Source organism: Solanum dulcamara, chromosome 6 (assembly GCF_947179165.1).
Source record: "Solanum dulcamara chromosome 6, daSolDulc1.2, whole genome shotgun sequence".
In the NCBI taxonomy this organism is placed as follows: Eukaryota; Viridiplantae; Streptophyta; class Magnoliopsida; order Solanales; family Solanaceae; genus Solanum; species Solanum dulcamara.
Genome location: NC_077242.1, coordinates 31,979,003 through 32,004,678, shown reverse-complemented (window position 1 = coordinate 32,004,678; position 25,676 = coordinate 31,979,003).

The following is a 25,676-nucleotide window of genomic DNA, read 5'->3' as shown; positions in this document are numbered from 1 at the left end:
ATTTGAATGATTTGAAAGTTGATTGAATAGAACCCACCTAGTATCATTATGTTACTATGAATATGAATTAAAAGCTTTGAATCCAAAATGAAAGTTTATGAAAGCAAATGTTTATGATCAAAGGGAGTCTTATGAAATGAAAGAATTATGAAATGATGTATTCTATTTGTGAAAGGTCAATTGTCACTTGTGTGAATCAAATGAAAGGTTTTAATTAGATATTCCATTGAATGATGTTTTGACAATCTAAGGCTATGTATATGCATACATTCTTATTATATAAACTATTTCGTGGGAATGACAAAACTGAATGGGGCACTGAGGTGGGATTCGGTAAGGGAATCCTAGTAGCAACACCTTTGTTTCATTAAATATGTGCCATCATAGGAGTCTTGTTGGCTTAGACTAGTGGATCCACAAATAGCCCTTAAAGTTAAAGTTAAAGAAATGAATAAAGTTGACTGAGCTCTACCCGGGAAATAGTCTCCCCGTGCCAATGTAGGGGGTTATATTGGATTCCATGTAATAACTCGCATGGTCTTAAATGCCAGTTATGGTCATACTTCCACAAAATAAAGGTTTCAAATGTTATTCACATGATTAATTATGCATGCATTGCACTATGTTTCATACTACATTAATGTCCTAATATTTCTTTAACATTGATGCATTGCTCACATACTTAGTACATTCAAAGTACCAACACATACTCTCTTACCTACATGATATCACCATATAAGGATCGGTGTTGCTCCACATTCACCTCCACATGGCTAGTTGATTCATTCAAGGTTATATAGTTGGTGAGTTCCCATATTTTAGGAACAATATCCCTAGCCTTTTCTAGTTTATGTCATGTAAAGACTTTTGGATCCCTTTGATGGTACTTGTTTCCTTTTTATTATGAGGGTGAGCTAGGGGTATGTCTTATCCCCTACCAAGTCTATGATGTAGATGTGTTATTGGACATGTATAATCAAGGCTTTTGACTATTTTGGTAATCGATTAATGTTTCCCTTATTCCCATTTCCCCTCTTTATTTCCGATCATGTTGAATGTCATTACCAATGAAAAGCTAATTGAATTCTAAGAGTCTTGGGTGAGGTACCTTTGGGTTTCTTATTCATTGTATCGTGTCTAGGTCTTAGGCTTGGGTCATGACAAACTTGGTATCAGAGATTGAGGTTTTGAATTGTTCTCGAAATCCAACATACCGCATCAAATAGGGTCTTATTCAAGATTGTGAAGTGCGCTATAATTATGAATAGGAGACTATGGGAAGTTTAAAAAGGTTTCCACTTCTTTCTAATTCATGTCATTCCCTACAGTGTCCTAAGACTTTATCTAACTAACATATCATTTTGTGTCTTCTAGATCATGCCTCCAAGAAGAGTACCTCCATATAGAGCAAGGGTTGAAGATGAGGACCAAGCACCTCTGGTTCCCGAAACTCCTAATCATGAGGAGGGCATGACCCATGCTGAATTCTAGAATATTATCACATTATTGGCTCAAGCCTTTGCCAACCAAAATAGCAAAGGCATTTTTCCTCCACCTCCTCAAGTGCCTACTCTGGCTTTTAGAATTTGGGAATTCAAAAAAATGAATCCGCCAAAGTTTGATGGTTCTAAAGTAGATGAGGACCCTATAGAGTTCATTAATGAGGTTTATTAGATTGTAGCCATCATGGGTGTGCCTCCAATGAAAAGGCTGAGCTAGTGGCCTATCAATGCAAAGGTATGGCAATGGTTTGGTATGAGAAATGGGTCGTTGAGAGGGTGGAAGATATGGAGCCCATAGAATGGGAAAAGTTTAAGGGTGCCTTCCTAGATAGCTTCTTTCCTTTGGAACTAAGGGAGGCAAACATTCAAGAGTTTATCAATCTTCACCAAGGAGGCATAAGTGTGAGGGAGTATGCCCTCCAATTCACTAAGTTGTCTAAATATACTTCTTTCATGGTATCCAACCCAAAGGCAAGGATGAACAAGTTTATCTCTGATATTTCTAGTTTGCTATCCAAAGAGTCCAAGACGGCCATGTTGGTTAAAAAAATGGACATCTCCTGAATCATGACATATGTGGAACAAATTTAAGATGAAAAGTTGAGGTAGAGGTCAAGAGGATTCAAGAAAGCTAAATTTGATGGTGGAGGGTTCAATCATCAAAGGTACGGTTATAGTGGTAGTGGAAAAGGCCAAACTAGGCAATAATTTGTGGGACAAGGTTCCACCAATACTCCTCCTTCATGGTTCAACAAGGACAAGGGTGCTAAAACAATGGTTCCAAGAGAGAATGTTAGTGCTCAAACTTTTCCCGCTTGTAAGAAGTATGGGACAACTCACAAAGAGGAGTGCTTAGCCAGCTCTAATGCATACTTAAAATGTGGCAAGCCGGGCCACCATGCTAGAGATTATAGAAGTGGTGGTGGTAGGACCCAAGGAAAAATTGCTCATGGTCAACAAGCTCAAAGAACTAGCCAATGCACCAACCACTTTTATACCTTGCATGGAAGAGACGAGGTTGAGGAAGCACCCGATGTTGTTAACGGTATGTTAAAGGTCTTTGCTTTTGATGTGTCTGTATTATTAGATCCAAGTGTCAATTTGTAGTTTCATACTCCATTCCTTGATAATAGGTTTGATATGTTATCCAAAATATTAATAGAGCCCTATTTGGTTCCTACCCCCGTTGGTTATTTAGTTGTTCCTAGAATGGTCTATAAGCATTGTCCCGTGTCTATCTTGTATAAAGTTGTTTCTTGTGATCTCATAGAGTTTAACATGGTAGATTTTGATGTTATTCTTGGGATGGATTGGTGCATTCATCTTATGCCTCCATAGATTGTAGAACTCGTAGAGTCAAGTTTCAATTCTCAAATGAGTTTATTCTTGAATAGAAGGGTCATGATTCGACAGTGAGGAGTTGGTTCATTTCTTGTCTTAATGCCCAAACTTTAATCGCTAAGGGTTGCATTTTCCAGATTGTGAGGGTTAGGGATGTCGACTATGAAATTCCTTCTCTTTAGTCGGTTCCCATGGTCATTGAGTTTCCTGATGTCTTTCTCGATGACCTTCCAGTATTCCTGTCGAAAGAGAAGTTGATTTTTGTATCGATCTTCTCCCTGATAACCAACCTATCTCTATTCCTCACCGAATGGCACCTATGGAATTAAAGGAGTTAAAGGAATAATTAAAGGAATTGTTAGAGAAAAGATTCATAAGGACAAGTATTTCACCATGGGATGCTCCCATATCATTTGTGAGGAAGAAGAATGGGTCACTTCGAATGTGCATAGACTAATGGAAATTGAAAAAGGAAACCATTAAGAACAAGTTCCCAATCCCTAGGATAGATGATTTATTTAATCAATTGCAAGGAGAAAGTTATTTCTCCAAGATCAATCTTCGGTTAGGCTATCATCGATTAAGGATACGAGAGTGTGATATTTCTAAGATGACATTCCAAACAAGGTATGGTCACTATGAGTCTTTAGTAATGTAATTTGGGTTGATGAATGTGCCGAAAGTGTTTATGAATCAAATGAATAGGGTGTTCAAACCCTACCTTGATACTTTTGTGGTAGTCTTCATTGATGGCATCTTAATTTACTCTTGGGGTGAGGAAGACCAATAAGGACTGTTTGAGGGTTGTGCTTCAAACGACGAAGGATAGACAATTATTTGCAAAATTTAGTAAGTGTGAATTTTGGTTGAAAGAGGTGGAATTTGATGGTCATATAGTGTCCGATGATGGGATCAAGGTTCATTTTAAGAAAATAGAGGCGGTCAAGAATTGGCCTATACCATTTTCTCTTTCAGACAGTATGAGCTTTTTGGGTCTAGCCGATTATTATAGAAGATTCATTGAAGGTTCTCTTCCATCTTATCTCCTATGATGAAATTGACTCAAAAAGGGAAAAGTTCCTATGTATAGATGAATATGAAAAGAGTTTTCAAACTTTGAAAGATCGACTTACCTCCGCTCCTATTTTGACTCTATTGGAAGACTTAGAAGGGTTTGTGGTGTATTTTGATACTTCAAGCGTTGATTTGGGTTTTGTCTTGATGGAAAACGGTAAGGTTATAACTTATGCTTCTAGGTAATTGAAGGTACATGAGTGTAACTACCCTACCCATGATCTTGAGTTAGCGGCTGTTGTATTTACTATAAATATTTGGCGACACTACCTCTATGGAGTACATGTAGATGTGTTCACCAATGATAAAAGTCTCCAATATGTGTTCACCAAAAGAACCTCAATCTAAGGCAAAAAAGGTGGCTAGAACTCCTCAATGACTATGACATGAGTGTGCATTATCATCTGGGTAAAGTCAATGTGGTTGTCGATGCACTTAGTTGAGTTTCTATGGGGAGTGGGGCTCATATTGATGAAGGAAAGAGAGAATTGATAAAGGATGTCCACTGGTTGGCTAGACTAGGGGTTAAGTTGAGTGGTTCCCATGATGGTAGTATGATTGTTCATACTGGGGCGGAATCATTTTTGATGGTAGATTTTAAGTTAAGACAAGACCTTGGTCCGACGTTAGTAGAGTTGAAGAGGTTGGTGAAAAAAACAGTGTTTTGGATGTCGATAGCCTAAGGAGTTTGATCTTAAAAGAGGCTCATAATTCTTCATAATCTATTCATCCCGGTTCGAATAAGACGTACCAAGACTTAAAAGATCTTTATTGGTGGGGTGGCATGAAAAAGGACATAACAAATTTCGTGGCCAAATGTCTAAATTACCAATAAGTTAAGGCTCAACATCAAAGGTTGGGTGGCCTAGCACAAGACATTGAAATCCCCACTTGTAAGTGGGAAGATGTGAACATGGACTTTGTAGTGGGTTTGCCTCATACTCAGAAGCATCATGATTCAATTTGGGTGATTGTTGATAGAATGATGAAGTCGGCTTAATTCTTACCAGTCAAGACATCTTGTAGTGATAAGGATTATGCTAAGCTGTACATTCGGGAATTGGTAAGGTTGCATGGCGTGCCTCTGTCAATTATTTTGGATCATGGTACCCAATTCACTTTTCATTTTTAGAGATCTTTTTGAAAGGGGTATTGGTAATAAAGTGAAGCTAAGTACCACATTCCATCCTCAAATCGATGGTCAAGCCGAACGGATAATTCAAACACTAGAGGATATGTTAAGGGCTTGTGTGCTGGAGTTCAAAGGGAGTTGGGATGATCATCTACCGCTTATTAAGTTTTCCTATTGTAATAGCTACCACTCCAGCATTGAGATGACACCGTTTGAGGTTTCTAATGGTAGATGATGTAGATCTCTGATTGGTTGGTTTGAAGTGGGTGAGATGACCTTTTTGGGTCTTGATTTGGTTCTTGATGCTTTGGAGAAGGCGAGATCCATTAGAGAGAGAATAAATATGGCTCAAAGTAGTCAAAATTCCTATTCCGATACAAGCAGAAGAGATCTTGACTTCAATGTGGATGATTGGGGTGCTTGAAGGTTTCACCCATGAATGGTGTAGTTCGGTTTTGCAAGAAAGGGAAATTGATCCCTTGGTATGTAGGGCCTTATAGAATCTTGAGACGTATTAGCAAAGTCGCTTATGAGTTGGATTTGACTTTGGAAATGGTCATGGTTCATCCAGTGTTCCATGCATCTATGTTGAGGAAATGTATGGGTGATCCTAGTTCCATTGTCCCATTGGAAGTAGTGAATATTGAAGAAAACTTGACCTATCACTGGCAAGTTAATAGATTAAGGAACAAAGAAGTTGCATCCGTCAAAGTCCTTTGGAGAAATTAACAGGTTGAAAGGGCTACATTGGAAGCAGAAGCGGATATGATGAAGCGATAACCTCATTTCTTTCACTCTATTCAAGCCTAAGGTACTATGTTATTCAAGCTCAAATGTTTAAGACTCCTACGTTTTAGAGTTTCCTAAGTCTTCATATGCATGAATGTTCATAAAGTTGAATTTTTAAAGTCATGTTTTATGCCAAGTTTAAAGATCTCATGTTTTATGCATTTCAAAGTGCATTGTATTCATGTTGGGTTAGTCCTCGTTCTTTGTCCTCTTCTATGCTAATGATTCTCATTCGAGGACGAGTGTTCCCAAGGGGGAGATATTGTAAGACCCCCAAAATTTAGAAAGCCCTAAAAAAGGAACAAAGGATGAAATCTTATATAAATGCAGAAAACTAACACCAGGTGATGACCACGGAAGGCCATCACGGGTCGTGGTCCATACCACGCCTCGTGTTGAACCACCGGGTGGAGGTTCTGAAACTCAACTCTAAAAGGAAGGGACCATGGATCCTAGTAAGTACCACATACTGTAGTTCCCTCCATGGTGACCCCTCCCCTAAGACCTTAGAAAAAACTTTCCAAGGCAAGGACCACGAGTGATCAACAGGGGCCGCAGAGATCTTCACGGATTGTGATGCCCTCCATAGACCATGAAGGTATCCATGGAGGAAGTTTAGAGACTTTCCTTCAAACAACAAAATCTTTCGTCCAAGTCATTTACCATGGGAAATAACCACGGGCCGTGGTGAGCACCACAGAGCATGAAGAGTCTGCTGAAGCCCCAGTCCGGCCAATTTTAAGAAGGGTATTTTGGTATTTCTTGATGGTTTAACATTAAAGTAAGGTTATTTTGGGGACTAAATTCACCTATCTAAATACACTAAACCTTTCAAAGGCCTCATTCATCACATTAACTCCCTTAAAAAAAACCTTTTCTCTCAAGGTCTCCTCCATTCTCAAGCAAGGTTCTAGGTTTCCTCAAGAAACATCAAGTCTCCATTATTTTCAAGCTTGTATTAGGGATTTATTTCTCCAAGGTATGTGGGATCCATTCATGGGTTCTTCCACCCATGGAGCCCAAATATTTTTCTAAACTTAGCAATTTAATTTCAAATGGTGAAATCTTATGGGTTTTTTATATCACGATTTCAAATGCATAGATTATTGTGTATTTGAAGTTTATTTACCTATATTGGTTTATATTGACTCTTAATTTTATGAAATGGTTGGATTATCCAAGGTCCTTATATGAAGGAATGAAAAAATATTTTTAAAGTGTATTGGTGGGTTGCTTTAAAGATATTTTAAATTAATGCATTACATTACTGTCAAGCATGCTATCATGGATTCAAATGATTTGAAAGTTGATTAAATAGAACCCACCTAGTTTCATTATATTACAATAAAGTTGAATTAAAAGCTTTGACTCCAAAATGAAAGTTTATAAAAGCAAATGTTTATGATCAAGATAATTCTCTCTTGTGTGAATCAAATGAAAGGTTTTAATGAGCTATTCTACCGAATGATGTTTTAACGATTTAAAGCTATGTAAATGCATATGTTTTTATTTTATGAATTATTTCATGGGAATGACTTAGCACCGAATGGGTCATTGAGGTGGGATTTGGTAAGGAAATCCTAGTAGAAACCCCTTTGTCTCATTAACTATGTGCTAACATAGGAGCCCTTGTAGGCTTACGCTAGTAGATCCACAAATAGCCCTTAAAGTTAAAGTTAATGAAATGAATGAAGTTGATGGAGCTCTACCCGGCAAATAGTCTCCCCGTGCCAATGTAGGGGATTATGTTGGATTCAATGTAATAGCTCACATGGTCTTAAATATTGGTTATGGTCATCCTCTCACAAAATGAATATTTCAAATGTTATTTACATGATTGATTAGACATTCATTGCACTATGTTTCATACTACATTAATGTTGTAATGTTTCTTTAATGTTCATGCATTGCTCACATACTTAGTATATTCATAGTACAAATGCATACTCTCTTGCCTACGTGATATCACCATGTAGGGACCGACGCTTCTCCATATTCACCTCCACGTGGCTAGTTGATTCGTTGAAGGCCTACATAGTTGGTGAGTTCCCATGTTTCGGGAACAATATCCTTATCCTTTTCTAGCTTCATGTAAAGACTTTTGTATCCCTTTTATGGTACTTGTGTCCTTTTTATTATGAGGGTGAGATAAGGGAATGTCTTAGCTCCCACTAAGTCTATGATGTAGAGGTATTGTTGGGCATGTATAAGTAAGGCTTGACTATTTTGGTTCTCGATTAATGTTTCCCTTAATCCCGCTTTCCCCTCTTTATTTCTACTCATGTTGAATGTCATTACCTATGAAAAGCTAATTGAATTCTAAGAGGCTTAGGTAAGGTACCTCTGGGTGTCTCATTTTTTGTGTTGCGTCTTGGTTCTATGCTTGGGTCATGACATCATGGGTGTGAATCACGCCACATCTATGAATAGGAAGATATAAGGTATTTTTAGGAAATCCTCACTTTTTTATGATCAATGTCATGTGATAGAGTGTACTATAAGACTTCCTTTCATTAACAATTGTTCTTTTTAATTTTCAAAAAATGTCTCTGAGAAGAGAACCTTTGCCAAGAGGGGTAAATGCTAATGGAGACCAAGCTCCTCTGGTTCCTCAAGAAAATGGTCCTTTTTCCTTCTCCAAGTGACTAACATAGAGTTTCGGACCGCAATCACTATGCTAGATTGTCACGACCCAAACCTAGGGCCTAAACGTGACATGGCAAATGAGGAACCCGAAAGTACCTCAAACATGCCTCATAGCATTCTTTTCGCCTTTCATAGGTAATCATAATAAATAAACAAGCAGAAATCATAATAGTAAATCTTCAACTTACATATGTCCAATAATACCTCTAACGTTTAGATTTAACGGGGCTACGATAAGTCCCTAGCTCACCTTCAATCATAATAGAAAGAAATGCCATAGTAAGTTTCTAAAGATCTCAACATATTATAAGCTAGAAAGATAAAGGAGTAATGTTTCCGGAACATGGGAAATCACCAAAAGTAGTCTTCAAATGAAATATCAACTAGCCATGTGGAGGAGAATGAGGAGGAGCACCGGTCTCTACATGGTGATATCATGTAGGCAAAATAGTATGCATTAGTACTTTGAATGTACTAAGTATGTAAGCATGCATGAACATTGAGGAAACATTAAAACATTTATGTAATATGAAATATAATGCAATGCATGCATAATCAATCATATAGATATCTTTTAAAACATTCATTTTATGTAAAGATGACCATAACCGACATTTAAGACCATGCGAGCTATTACATGGAATCCAACATAACCCCCTACATTGGCCGGGGAGACTACTCGGTAAATTTTTGTCAAACCGGGATGAATGGAGTATGTAGAATTATGAGCTTTCATCAAGATCAAATTCCTTAGATCATCCATATCCAGAACACATAGCCGAACTTAGTAGTATAGCACCCCATCTTCCCCTTAGGAAAAGACCTCTACCTTCTTTTCCTTCACCAACTTCTTTAACTCAATAAATGCTGGGTCAAGATCTTACTTTGACTTAAAATCCACCACCAAAGAGGATTCGAACCCATTTTGAACAACCATACCACCATCATCGGTACCACATAACTTCATCCCTAATCTAGCCAATCGATGAACATCCTTCACCAACTCCCTATTCCCTTCATCAACATGGGCCACATTCCCCATAGACACTTTACTAAGTGTATCAAAAATCACATTGGCTTTACCTGGATGATAGTGCACATTCATGTCATAGTCCTTAAGGAGTTCTAGCCACCTCTTTTTCCTTAGATAAAGGACCTTTTGGGTGAACACATATTGAAGACTTTTATGATCGGTATACACATCCACATGAACCCCATAAAGTAATGCCGCCAAATCTTCACAGCAAAAACAACGGCCGCCAATTCAAGGTCATGGGTAGGGTAGTTACGCTCATGCACCTTTAATTTCCTAGAAGCATAGGCTATGACCTTGCCATTTTTCTTTAAGAGACAACGTAAACCAATCTTTGAAGCATCATAATTAACCACAAACCCTTCTAATCCTTTTGGTAGAGTCAAAATATGAGCGGAGGTAAGTCGATCTTTCAAGGTTTGGAAACTCTTCTCACACTCATTTGTCCATATAAATTTGGCTTTCTTTTGGGTCAATTTCGTCAGAGGATATGAGATGTAAGAAAACCCTTCGATGAACATTCTATAGTATCCAGCTACACCCAAGAAGCTCATAATGTTTGAAGGAGACAATGGCCTAGGACAATTCTTGACTGACTCCATTTTGTTAAGATCAACCTTGATCCCATCACCTGACACTACGTGACCAAGACATTTCACCTCCTTCAACCAAAATTCACACTCTCTAAATTTTGTAAACAATTACCTATCCCTCAATGTTTGAATCACAACATTCAAGTGATTCTTATGTTTTTCCTCACCCCGAGAGTAAATCAAAATATCGTCAATTAAGATCACCATAAAAGTATCATGGTAAGGTTTGAACACCCTATTCATCAAGTCCATGAACAATGTTGGTGAATTTTTCAACCAAAACTCATCACCACAAACTCAAAGTGACCAGACCTTGTTCGGAAAACTATTTTATGAATGTCACACTCTCTCACCCTTAGTTGGTGATAGTTGGACCGAAGGTCGAACTTGCAGAAGTGACTTTCCCCTTGTAATTGATCAAACAAGTCATCTATTCTAGGGATTGGGTACTTATTATTAATGGTCATCTTATTTAATTGTTGGTATTCTATGCATATTCAAAGTGACCCCTCCTTCTTTCTCAGAAATAACATGGGAGCACCCCATGGGGAAATACTTGGTCTTATGAACCCCTTTTTTAACAAGTCCTTTAATTGTTCCTTCAACTCTTTCAATTCTGCCAGGGCCATCCGGTAAGGAGGAATAGAGATAGGTTGGGTATTAGAAAGGATATCGATAACAAAATCAACTTTCCTTTTGGGAGGGACACCGGAAAGGTCATAAAAAATACATCAGGGAACTCATTAACAACAGAAACTGACTCAAGAGGAGGACTTTCGGAGTTGACATCCCTAACCCTCATAATGTGGTAAATACATTCCTTAGCAATTATTTTTCGGGCCTTAAGATAAGAAATGAACTTACCCTTCACCACCGAATCATGACCCTCCCATTCAATAATAGACTCATTTGGAAATTTGAACTTGACTCGATGAGTCCTATAATCTATTGAAGCATAAGATGCATGTAACCAATCCATCCCAAGAATGATATTGAAATCTACCATGTTAAGCTCAATAAGATCACAAGGAATAACTTTATGCAAGATAGACATGGGATAACCCCTATAGACCTTTCTAGCAATAACCGACTCACCAATGGGGGTAGAAACCAAATAGGGCTCTAATAACATTTCGGGTGACACATCAAACCTATTAGTAAGGATTGGAGTAACAAATGATAAATTTACACCCGAATCTAATAGTGCATACATATCAAAAGCAAAGACCTTTAACATACTGGTAATGACATTGGGTGTGTCCTCAACCTCTTGTCTCCCTTGCAAGGCATAAAAGGGGTTGGTGCATTGGACATCTTCTTGGGCTTGTTGACTATGAGAAATTTATCCTTCAGGCCTACGACCACCACCTTTACAATCCCTAGCATGGTGGCCCATCTTGCCATACTTAAAAAATGTATTAGGGCTGGCTAAGAAGTCCCCTTTGTGAGTTCTTTCACACTTCTTGCAAGCAGGGAAAGTTTGAGCACCAACATTCTCTCTTGGAACCATTGGGTTAGCACCCTTGTCCTTGTTGAACCTTGGAAGAGGAGTATTGGTGGAACCTTGTCCCACAAATTATTGCCCACCTTGGCCTTTGCCATTGTTACTATAATCGTACCTATGAGGGTTAAACCCTCCACCATCCAGTCTAGCCATTTAAACCTCCTTGATCTCTCTCTCAGCTTCTCTTCTTTAATTTGTTCTATGTAAGTCATTAACCGAGAGATGTCCATGTTCTTGACCAATATGGCCGTTTTGCACTCCGTGGACACTAAGCTTGAGACACAAAAAATAAACTTGCTCATCCTAGCTCTTGAGTCGAAGACTAGAAGGGAGAATACTTTGAAAACTTAGTGAATTTGAGAGTATACTCCCTCACACTCATACTCCCTTGATGGAGGATTGATGAACTCTTGGATTTTGGCCTCCCTTAGCTCTAATAGGAAGAATCGGTCTAGGAAAGCACCTTTAAACTCTTCTAATCCTATCAACCCCATTTCTTTATCCCTCTCAATAACCCATTGTTCGTACCACACTCGAGCCATACCTTTGAGTTGATAGGCTACTATCTCGGCCTTCTCATTCAATAGAACACCCATGATAGCCATAATCTGGTATACCTGATCAAAGAACTCCATAGGGTCCTCATCTAGTTTAGAGCCATCGAACTTGGGCGGATTCATCCTTTGGAAATCCCAAATCTTAGAGGTCAAATTTTTCATTTGGGGAGAAGGAACACCTTGATTCCCTTGGTTGGCTACGACTTGAGACAACAACGTAATGATATTATGCAACTCGTCATAGGTTACCCCTTCCTCGTGATGTGGGGCATTAGGAATCAGAGGAGCTTGATCCTCATCGTCAACCCTTGATCTTAGAGGTGCTCTTCTACGAGTCATTATCTAGAGAAAAAAAATGGTTCATTAGTTAAAGAAAAGCTTAGGACACTCTAAGGCACGACATTAATTTGAAAGAATTGAAAATTTTCCTAAACGTCCGATACTCTCCTATTCATAGTTATGGCGCACTTCACAACCATGAACAAGATCCTATTTGATGTGGTATATTGGACTCCAAGGACTATTCAAAACCTCAGGCTCTTTTTCACGACCCAAGCCTAGGGCCTAGATGTGACCTGGCAAATGAGGAACCTAAAATTACCTCAAACAAGACTCTTAGCACTCTTTTAGCCTTTCATAGGTAATGACAATAAATAAACAAGCGGAAATCATAATAGTAAATCTTCAACTTACATATGTCTAATAATACCTCTAACTTTTAGATTTAACGGGGCTAAGACAAGTCCCTAGCTCACCCTCAATCATAATAGAAAGAACTGTCATAGTAAGTGTCTAAAGATCTCAATATATCATAAGCTAGAAAGATAAAAGAGTATTATTCCTGTAATATGGGAAATCTCCAAAAGTAGTCTTCAAATGAAATCTCAACTAGCCACGTAGAGGAGAATGAGAAGGAGCGTCGGTCCCTACATGGTGATATCATATAGGTAAAAGAGTATGTTTAGTACTTTGAATATACTAAGTATGTAAGCATGCATGAACATTAAGGAAAAATTAAAATATTTATGTAATATGAAATATAATGCAATGCATGCATAAGAAATCATATAGATATCCTTTAAAACATTCATTTTGTGGAAAGATGAACATAACCGACATTTATAATCATGCGAGCTATTAAATGGAATCTAGCATAACCCCCTACGTTGGCCGGGGAGACCACTTGCTGGGTAGAACTCCGTCAACTTCATTCATTTCTTTAACTTTAACTTTAAGGGATTTCATGAATCCATTAGCCTAAGCCTACAAGGGCTCCTATGTTGGCACATAGTTAATGAGACAAAGGGTTGCTACTAGGATTCCTTTACCGAATCCCACCTCAATGACCCATTCGGTATTAAGTCAATCCCCTAGAATAGTTTAATACTTCTAAACAGTCATAACATATAGCTTAAGAATTCAACATCATATTCGGTAGAATAGCTCATTAAAACCTTTGGTAATTCAAATATGCAAGAATTGTCCTTATTGCATAAAGAATCTATCATTCATATCATTTCATCGTTCTTTCATTTCATAAGACTCCCTTTTGATCATATATATTGCTTTCATAAACATTCATTTGGAGTCAAATCTTTCACGTCAAACTTCATTGAAAATATAGTAAAACTAGGTGGTTCAAATTACTTCAACTTTCAAACATGAATGTAAATAAAATTATACATAAATACTTTGAAATCCTTTAATTAAAAATCATGCTTTAAATAACCCACCATGAAATTCCAGAACCTTTAAAGAGCTAAATAAAGAAAATACATTAAATCGACTTCATTGAGTTTAAAATGTCATTTCAAATTAGGTAGTATTTTTGGTATTAGCGCAAACCAAAAATACTACCTAATTTGAAATGACATTTTAAACTCAATGAAGTCGATTTAGTGTCTTCATATGAATTAGTGTCTTGAAAGAAGGTTTATATTAAAAGACATGGTGTTGTGACGAAATGGAGTATTTGTAGAAGAAAAATCATAGCTCACTGCGGAATAATCCAAATCGGTTGATTCTTGAATGACATGAAAGTAGACTTCTAGAGCAACAATTTATATGAAGACACTAATTCATATGAAGACACTAAATCAACTTTATTGAGTTTAAAATGTCATTTCAAATTAGGTAGTATTTTTGGTTTGCGCTAATTGGACACTGAATGAATCTCGAGGATCCAATCGGAGCTTGGAGCATTTTAGATCCAGTCGGAGCTTGGAGCATTTTAGCTCTAACACTTTTGGCAGCAGATGTTGGTACGACCTCTTTAGCGACCCTTGACCACTTAAGCTGTAGTGGCCACCTAAGGTCTCACCGCTTTAGCATACGTTGACCACTTTAGAGGTATCCTCTTAAGCAGCCTGGGTACCACTTTAGCGATAGAAGCTATTTGGGGCTGACCGCTTTAACAGCTAGTCGACCTTTTTAGAAATCATCCCTGGTGTTATATCCCTTTATTCTTCTTTACTTTCTCAAAATAACATCATTGTTGGAGGAGATCATTCTAGTGAGTTATTGCTCATTTCTGGACCATTTCAACTGATTCTAAGTTAATTTTCTTCCTCCTTACTTTCTACTTCATAATCTAGCTTCGTAATTGCAATTCGATTCCATATAGTAGCTCGATTTCCTATTTTCTAAATTCTTAAAGTTTAGTATTTGGAACATTTGAGGTTCTAATTGATGTACGTCTTTTCCCATCTTTTGATCATATGATCCTCACCTCGAGGAGAACATAAGGACGGAGCTTGTTTTATAATTCATTAGTGTTGCTCGTCGGTCAATTTTTGACCCAATTTTGGTCTAAATTTTCTAATATCAATATCGATATTCTTAGTCCTATATTAACTTGTATATTCTATTCTTGAGAGTATAGTAGTGTTTCAAGGCTCTTTAGAAAGCAAAAGCACTTGAGTAGAGGTCTGAGTGTAGTTTCGGCATTAAGGTAGGTTACAATTTCTTCTTTTTTTGGAATTAGCTTAGCTTTGCATTTAGTTGATAACCTTTACTTTAATTTGACCTTAGCCTTGGTTGTCGTTATAGAATCCTTAGAATACTTCTAGGCAGTGTGAAACTTATATTTATGCACATTGAATGGGTTGGTATGATTGTGTTCCTTCTTAATTTACTTTTAAGCTTTTACTTCCTTATTATCAGTTTGTGGGCCTGAGGACTTGGACTTGGATAGGCTGGATTTTCAGGCTAGTATGTCTATGCTGTGATGGGTGTCTACCCAGTTATTTGTGTGGTGTGATTGATTTAAGAATGGATTTACTATGGTTTGAATGAAATCATGCACATGACATCTACATTTGGCATGTTTAGATCTAGAAATGAGGGGAAGATGTATTTGCGACACACAAATATATTTAAAATGGTTTCTTACCATTTGGGCTCCAACAGAGTGGGTTACTGTTTTACTTGAGGAAAATTACGATTTTAAAAGAAAGTTCACCTTTTTTAAAATTTTTGTGTCTTGAAGAGATTATAACTTTAAAGCTGTTGGATTTACTATCAAAGACCATTTTGAGGGAAAAGATCTTTTTACGAGAAATTGGGTAGAAGAGAAGAGGTTTTTTTAAAAAAAATATGCTGACTCTTCTAATTTTTATTGAAAGATGTACTATTTTTACTTGATAATGTGAGCCAGTGGAACATTTCCAAGTTGCACTTTATGCATATGTTGATAAGCTCTAGTGGCCGGCAAACTAAATTCTGGGTTTTTATGATTATTGTATCTTTTGTTGAGCTGAGACGGATTTCGTAGTTGCCTTGGGGAGTCCATGGAAAGATAGTGTAGCAATTTTGGAACTTTTTACTTTATCCATGCATTGACCAGATGTGCATTACATCGCCTTATGTTGTTTTCTGACTGTGATTTGTTGACTTGTATGGTATGGATCAATTGCTTTTGCCTTATTCACCATCGATAGTATTTGTTTACTCCTAGTTACCTATCGAATCATATTGTTAGTATTATTGTTCTTCTTATAAATGTATATGATCTTTATGAGCTTAGTTGGCCTACGATATTTACTGAGTACCCCATATTTTGGTACTCATGCTACACTTTTACTTTTTTTCTGATGCACCTCCTAGCATGATCCACTCTCGCTGAGCATTGGATATCCCATGGCAATCATAGACTTGAATCATGGTGAGCTCTTGGTGTCAGGAGACTTGCTGCTTTTCCCTCTTTTGTACTATATATATATATATATATATATATATATTATATTTTGGTTTGATAGTTCTGTTATATATTTTTCTTTCTATACTTAGACACTCTTGTACAGGTGACACCGTATCTGAGGTTGGTTGTTGTATATAGTTTTGCCTTTCTAGGTCACTTTTGGGAGGGCATATTTTATAAATTTTGTATCGTATTTACATATCTATACAAGGGGTCCTATTCTATTTCTCTCTTTCTTCTTCCGCATGTTTCTTTCTAGTTATTTATTGTCTTTCTCCTTGGGTTTTGGCTTGCCTACTAGGGGTTTATAGTAGGCATCATCATGGTTTGATTTTATGTAATCACACTTATGGAGACTCTAAGAATATAATGAAGAAATTGAATAAATATTTTTTAATTTTAGTAACATAAATAAAAGCTCATCAATTAAAAAGAAGAAAGTAGACAGCTATCTCGCATGTCTACACTTATAAAACAAATGAAGAAAAAATGCATAAATTCCCCCTGGTGTCCTAAAAAGTAAGTTATATTCTTAAACTATTAGGGTGACCTATTACACACCTGTACTACTCAAAAGTAAATTTATTTTCCTCTTTCTATACCCACACTCAAATATTATGTATAAAGTTAGAGTCACTCGCCCCTAGTGGTGTCACATATTAAATTAACCCCAACCCAATTCATTTTCACCCCAAACCCATTTCATTTCACCAAAACCCATTTTATTTTACCCACCTGTTTAATTTCTCTAAGAACACCAAAACCTAATCAACAAATTTAACAATAAATTTTTGAAATTGCTACAGATTTCTTTAATTTTATAGTGTTTAAAGTCATCCTTCGAGGTTTAATCGTTTAATCAAGGTTTCACTGTCATATTGGAGAAGGTTAATGGTTACAATCGAGGAGGTCATCATTTGGTTGAAGAAAATCAGTTGATACTATTTGGTAGAACATCTATTGTGTCGTCTCCATTGCTTAGAGGTCAGCCCCATATCTCATTATTTTTTCTTTTCATATGATTTAACCTAGGGTTTATTTTCATCTTTATTTATTTTTCAAATTTACAGTATTTGATTTGGTAAATAATTTCATATTCAATAAAAGAAGTTCTAACACTTATGATTATAGCATAATATGACTTCTTTGTTGTTGTATGTGTTCGTCATTGTCGAGGGTCAAACTTTACTCTGGAATCATTGTCAAGGGTTGTAAAATTGACTTTTAATAATTTTTTAGGTTGTTAAAATGCCTTTTGATGTGATTACTTTGAGATTTTACCACGGTGGTATTATGAAGAAAGGAAAAGGAAAAAAAACATATGATGGTGGACAAATTACTGAGTTTTTAGATGTTGCTACAGATAGGCTCTCTTATTTTGAATAGAGGGATTATGTGAGAAAGTTAGGGTATGAACATGAACAGTGCCTATTATATGTAAAACTTCCTAATAGTGCTACTTTAATAGAAATTAAATCAGATAGGGATACAATTGAAATTTGTGAATGTTTGAGTGATGGAAATATTTTGGAGGTATTTGTGTGTCACTTGGTTGAAGACTCTATTTTTGTTCCACTGGAAAAGTGGAGTAATTGGAGGTGAGGGAGAATCTCAAAATAGTGTGCCTAATGCTTCTTTTGATGTTAAATTGAACCAACCCATGAGGCCCACAAAAATATTTCAAACCCTGTCCCTACTGCTTCAAATACTTCTTCTCACGTCCACTCTTTTACTCCTCCATATACTCCTTCTTTTGTCCATTGTTCTATTGATCCAACTCCTGCGCCTGTCTATTCTTCTACTAATCCAACTCCCACCCCCTATCCATCCTTCTACTAAACAAGATTCTGATATAGAATTATTAAATAAAGGATTAGAAGCTGTGAGTGACGTAGATGAAGAGATAAGCACTTTTAGGAAGGAAAACGGAATATATAGAGAAGGAAGTGGGGAGAAAAAGCTCCATTGCCTGATCATATAAAGCTAGGAACAGAGAATAAAAGGGTCAGATGCTGGGTATGATTAATCTACAGTTGGTAATAGAAGTAGGTTAGAAGGCAAGCTAGCTAGTGATGAGCCTTACTATCCCTTAGATGAAGCTGCCATCTTTGAAAAGATTCAAATGATTACATTGACCATGAAGGAGAGGTTCAAGATAGAGTTAAAGTAAGTAAGAAGAAAGAAGTTAAAAAGAATTGTATTGATGCAATCTATTAGAAAATAGTGTGAGAATTGGGTCTTGTATTTGAAAGTGTTAATGAATTTATAATTATTCTGGAAAAATATGTTGTTGATGAACATGTTTCTATTGAAATACACATTTATGAAGCTTCAAGGGTAAGGGTTAGGTGTACAAGTGGTTGTCCTTGTATTTATTATCTTTAATTCCAGGACAAATAATTTTGTTGTAAAGACCTACACTCCAGTTCACAAATGTGGCCCTACTAATAGGAACAAACTTTCTAATAGAAAGTTCTTATCCAATCATTACAATGAGAGGATAAAGGAACAAATTAATATTAGAATTTTTGAGTTTCAAGAGATTATTAAATAAGAATTGAATTTATATGTTGGGGAGAGCAAGAAATAAAGTATTACAAGAGCTAATAGGTGTCTATTCTTGAGTTTGGAAGGATTTTAGACTATAGAGATGAGTTGTTAATAACTCATTTAGGTAGTACATGTGTAGTCAAGCTTCATGAGGAAATATTTGAAGATGGTAGAAAAATATTTCAAAATTTCTACATATGTTTTGATGCGATGAAGAAGTCCTACTTGACTGATTGTAGGAAGTGCATTGGTTTGGATGGTTGTTTTCTAAGGGGAGTTAGAAAAATGTTTCAAAACTTCTACATATGTTTTGATGCAATGAAAAAGTACTACTTGGCTAGTCGTAGGAAGTGCATTAGTTTGTATGGTTGTTTTCTAAGGTCAGTTGTTGCTTGTTGTTTGTAAAGATGGCAAAAATCAAATGCTACCACTAGCTTGGGCAGTAGTTGAAGTTGAAAATTTGTACATCTGGGGTAGGTTTTTCAAGCTTCTAAATGAAGATCTCTAGTTGAGAGATGTGACAGATATGACAGTCATAACAAATATGCAAAAGGTTGGAATTAATTGTTGAATTCACTCCATCTAATATTTCTTGGTTTCTTTGTTTCTTTCCGGTCTTGAATATTTATTTATCTAATATTTTTTATAAGGTCTTGAAAATGTCATAACTACCCATCTGCCAAATATTGAGGAATTTGTGCTAGACATATCTTTGCTAATTGGTATAAAAATTAGAAAGGTATTGAGAGAAAACACTATTTCTAGATGTGTGCAAGGTCTATTTTTGAGGCTGAGTTAAAGTATAACATAGTTATAAGAAAAGTTTGGGGAATAAGATAGTTGATGATTTGTTGTATATTAATCTAGAAAGATGGATCAAGATTTACTTTAATTTTTTCATAAAATGTGATATTGTAGATAAAAACATGGTTGAATGTTTTAATACATGGATATTAGAAGCAAGGCACAAGACTATAATTACAATGCTTGAAGAAATTAGAGTGAAAATAATGAAAAGAATATGATAGATAAGAGAATTTTGCAATAGTTAGATCTATGACATTTCTCCAATGGCAATGAAAGTTTTGCAATATAGCATAGATAAGTCTATGAAATGCATCATTGAATAAAATTATGATAAAGGGTATCAGGTTCTTCATAGAGCATACATACATTTCGTGGATATTCACAAACAAACTTGTAATTGCAAAGCATGAAAGTTAAAAGTCATACCATGTCCTCATACAATAGATACTTTTCACCATAGAAAATTAGACCCAATTGACTACATTTCTCATTGATGTAACAGAGACACTTACATGAAGACATACAACTACTTTATTTAGCTAGTTTTAAATATGAAAATGTGGTCAGAATTACAAATTCCCCTAATGGGAGTGAACATAGGGATTTCCCGACGAACGAATACAATAGATCATCTATACCCAAATAAAAATTGATGTTTTCATAAGGAAGCCATCAAAGGCTTTCCACAAATTGAGATTTGACCATAGAAAGACATTTCTATTATTCCACCTTATGTTAGGAAGATGCCATGAAGGTCTAGAAAGGCTAGGAGGAAAGAGCAAGGTGAAAACAACAAAAATGAAAAACTATCCAAAAGATAGATTGAAATGTGATGCAACACTTATCATAACAAGGGTCACTATAAAAAATATGTCTTATTGGTGGTCCTACTTCTGGCACAAGTTCAATTCTTACTACTCCAAGTTCAACACTGCTACATAAAGTATAACACCTACTGCTAGATCAAGTTCAACACATACTGTTAACCCAAGATCAACACCTAATGCTCCAACTAGAAGAGGAAGGGGTAGACCTAAGGGTTCAACAGAAAAGGTGATGTAGTTTTAATTACTTCATGTATAAGTTCTACACTAGTTGTTTTACCTAATATTTTAATGCTTTTTAGGGTAGCAGCAGAGCAAGAATGGTTGGAATGGGGATACTACACACAAGGTGATGCTACTTTTGTTAATGTAAATATTTATATACTTAAATATAATTTATTTTCTTTATTAACATAAACATTAACACAACTAAGAATATTTATATTCATTTGAGCAGCCTGAAATATCTAGTGAAAAATTTAGAAATGAGAAGTCTTCAACATTTGTCACTGTAGATCTTTTGTATAAACCAACAAGTAGTGTGAAATGGTTGGGGAAACAAGATATGACCTCATGGAAACTTGAAGAAATGAGGGAAAAAACAAATTGAGACAAGGTCTAAGAGTGCACATTTTAGCCAAGAGAGCTCCAATGCTCAATCCTACAACATCTAGTCCAATCTAATTTATTTTTGTAGATTTTTGGCAAGTGTGACTACAATGTAAACAATATGTTTTGTTGGTGTTGATTGGTTATATGTATTGTTTGGTAGGTTTGATTAGGTTTAACTCAATGAAATGGTAGCTGTGACTGCATTTTAGTTTTGGTGTTGATTGATTCTATGTAACAACTTTGATAGCTATAACTATACTTCTCTTTTGGTTAATGATTATGCAATTATGACTATTCCTTTATTTAGAAATGACTTCTCTATAAGTTTATGATTAATAATTTTGTGTATATGGATGAAAATTTAGGACTACACTTATTTTTTTAGCAGTGACTACACCACCTAAATTTGCACGTTATGCACAAAATCTAAAGCATTATTTGTGATATTTTAGGTAGTTGAGCATGTAGTAGTAGGACACTTTGTGTATAGTTTGTGCCCTCACTTTTTTACAAAATCAAATATTCCTCAACATAAAAGAGAGAGAGAGATAAATCAAGTTAAAGTCCAACATTTCATTCAAAAATAAAGGTTCATTACAATAGCAATAACTTTTTCACAAAACCTTCACTTGCGACACCTTACAACATTGAAAATAGATTTACACCAAGAGATCATAAAAACTTCCTTGAATCTACTTTCAGGGACAAAATTTTTTGAAATAATTTTTTTTTACCTAGAATAAAAAAACACAAGAGAATAATCCAAGGATGTTTCTCTCTTTTCTAGGACTCGGCCAATTTATTTTTTCATTTCTTCTCATTTACTTTCGTCTTCTTCAAATCATCATCAAAATTGTCCATATTCGACTGTATTATTTTTATATCTATTTTTATTTGCACAAAGTTGGTCATCCTAGTAGGCTTGCTGTTAACTTGTTCTGAAACTTCAACTTTACCGGAAGCTTCAACTTTTTTCTCAAGCTCAGCAATTCTTCCCAACAACTTAGGAATCCCAATTTGGATCTTGGATCAAAATAGTCTCCTTCCAAAATCTAATATTGAATGATATAGCATTTAAAAGTGAATAAAAATAACAAAACGAATCAAACTATGATTCTTGAAGATCAACACTTGAAAGAATATTTAACTTACCCCATAGTAAGGACAACCTCAATATTTTCTATAAGGATTTCATGGGGTCCAAGAGGCCAAGAAAGGTAGAAAAAATCATGTTTTCATTGAACCTCTTCCAATTCATATCTACCTCTTACATACAGACTTTAGTCAAGTGAAACACCCAAAATATTTTTAAGCTAAGACCGAAACTATTCTTCCTATGCATATAAGCTTGAGTTCAATGACTTATAACTGTATATAATTATTATGATCAATTATTAAGTATTTGAAATATATTAGATGTAAATTAGGGTCACAAAACTCCTATAGCATAGAGTTGAATTGAAAGCTTCCTTACCGATTGAATCTCGATATAAGATTTTACTTAGGTTAATTTCAAATGATTATGTATCCTATAATATGAAGAGTTAGGTGGCCCAAAACATATCAAATTAAAGTTCTATAAGTCTTCTTTCCAACACCACCAAATTTGCATCAATTGGAGTTTGGCGTAAAGAGTTATGCTTGTTTTACTGGAACATGTTCAGACTGGAAAATTTGGCTATGACACCTGTCCATTCGGTGACTCTCCAAATAGGTTGGTGTATCTCCAAATGGCTTCACGGAAATGGCCTAAAAATATAATTTTGGCGATCTAAGGCCCCCATTCAACGATCCGCAAATATTTTGATGATGGGACCTCTAGATTGTTGATTTATTCGACTTGATTCATTAAAAGGTCATTTGTTTCTTTGTTTTTTATGGTCTTATTATGCTTTTCAGATGGGTATTTTTGATCTTTTGCCTTAAATTAACTTTCCTAAGTCTATGTTATAACCTAATGTCACGACCCAAAATGGGCCATGAGTGGCACCCACACTTAACCTCCTAGGTGGGAGAACCAACGATACAAACCCCAACTAATATTTATGATAATAACGCGGAAGCTCAAATAAATACATTTTTCCCAAAACCTGAAAGTCATCACATGAAGGACATCTAAATTCTAAAACTAAGTCTGGAAATATCAATACCAAAATAAACAAATAACAAATGTGTCCAAAAACTAAAGACACCATGCCATAACTGAGAGAATCCATCACGAGTTAGAAGAATAGCTCACCCTTAAATCCGATGAACTTGATATGGACTAGAGCTGAGGTCGATTCGAAGCTGATGGAAGACTCGCTGCACTCCACAAAATAAAACAAGAAAAGATACAAGTAGGGATCAGTACAGGACAATATGTACAGAGTAGGTATCATCGGCCAACTCAAAATAGGAATCAATATGCCATAAGTAATAGCGGAAAATCAACCGTAGTGTCACGACCCATCCATGTAGGCTGCGACTGGGTGCCCTAGCTGGACACTCGCATACACTCCTGGTAACCGTAATTAAACTTGTCACCGTTTGGGTCACAACGTCTCAGTAGGCAACATGACTTACAAGCCGGCGAGGCTATCGTAGCATGTAGGGTCGTCCTATTTTAAATACATATACGAGCTGACAGGGCTGCCACGATAAAGGGAACGCCCCAGAATATAATTCATACAAACATAACTAAACACGCATGTATACACAACCCACACACATATCTACAGACCACTAAGAATACAAGTGATAACATATGGCGGGACAGGGCCCCCGTCGTACCCCTGAATAAACAAATATATACATCAGAGGTTTAGTACCAAAACCTAGGCTCTGATACAATGGAGCTTCTCCCAAGCTTACTGAGTGGGATCCTAAGCTGGCGGACTCCCAAAACCTGTATTAGTACCTGCGGGCATGAAACGCAACCCCCCGAGAAGAGGGGGTCAGTACGACATATGTACTGAGTATGTAAGCATGTAACAGTATATAAGGAATTATAATTAAAATAGGGATACAGGGCAAGTATAATGTTTAGCTATTCACCGTACCTGCATCTTATAAAACAAAGTCACACATACTATTATCACGTACCGTACTCATCCCGTTCAGGGACTTGGTGTAACAATTATATCATTCTGCTATCCGAAGCACATATGTATTATTAGTGTTGTGGAATGCACAGCCCGGTCCATGTATATAGCAAGTACGTGCTGAGGAACGACGGCCCGATCCTTATATCATGTCATAATAATGATAATGCCGAGGTACGACGGCTCGATCCATATCTCATATAATAGTGCCGAGGTCTGACGGCCCGATCCGTATAATGCATAATATTGTCGAGGTACGACGGACCGATCCGTATACATGCATATCATATAACAACGCCGAGGAACTATGGCCCGATCCATATATAATGTAATATGCATATACATACATGTAGGACTCATCAGCATATCAAATATCCCTCAACCATTATCATAAAGCATGCCCAAGAACCCTCCAGGTTTAGGAGCTTACACATCCCATCACTATTCAGCCTATAAAAGGCTTGAGATTCAGAGTTCAACTACTTTAGGACCCCTATCATTTAAAAGTAAGTACAGGTTCTGAGACTCCATGAAATAGTCACGTGAACCATCACTGGACGCTTAGGAAAGTAATTATCCGAAGTACCCTTTAGATGTCATTAGGGATTACATCAATTGGGGCCTCGAGAACCACATACATGTATCAAGACCATGCCCTATAGCTCATGTTATCAAGGACACAACTTGTGCAATTGGAAACATATGTTACTGTAGAGCCTTTAGGAAGAGGAGCTAGTATCTCCACTTATCATTTACTATATAGAAGGCTTGGGAGTAGTAGTTTAACTACCTTCAGACCTTTGATGTTCAATCGTGACTACAAGTCATGAATTATACCCAGAACTTATGAATGGAGTCACCTCCAGATCCATGCCCTAGATTACCTACGATCCAGTCTCTTTGGAGGTAGGAAAAGACAAGCTTTACATGTACTACCTCTTTATCAATTCAGTAGGTAGTGGACAAAACTCTTAACTCATACTCAGATTTTTAGAATGGAACAATTACCAATTTCACATACATAATTCTTACTTCTAAGACATGCCAAAAAGAAGAAAGAGTAGCTTCACATACCTCTTGTGAGTTACTCTTTATCCCGTTCGCCTCGTCGTCCTTTGAACCTATCCAATATAAAAGTAATATGAATATCAACCTTTCTTAACTTTCCAATATCTTAGGTTACACCTTAGTATTAATGGAATCTATTTCCTTAGTCGTTTCCTCGACTAGTTCTTTAGTTTGTTAAGGTGTTAACGAAAATTGGGCAGCACCTCCCCTACAATGTGCCCTATCCGAATTTCCAATTAGGTCCCTAAGACCTACATCCAACCAAAAACAACAACCTGCAGCATATGTTTAAGCAATTCACAACAACAATATACAACATAAACTTCAAACGACTTATTCAAAAATACGATATCACAATAGGGC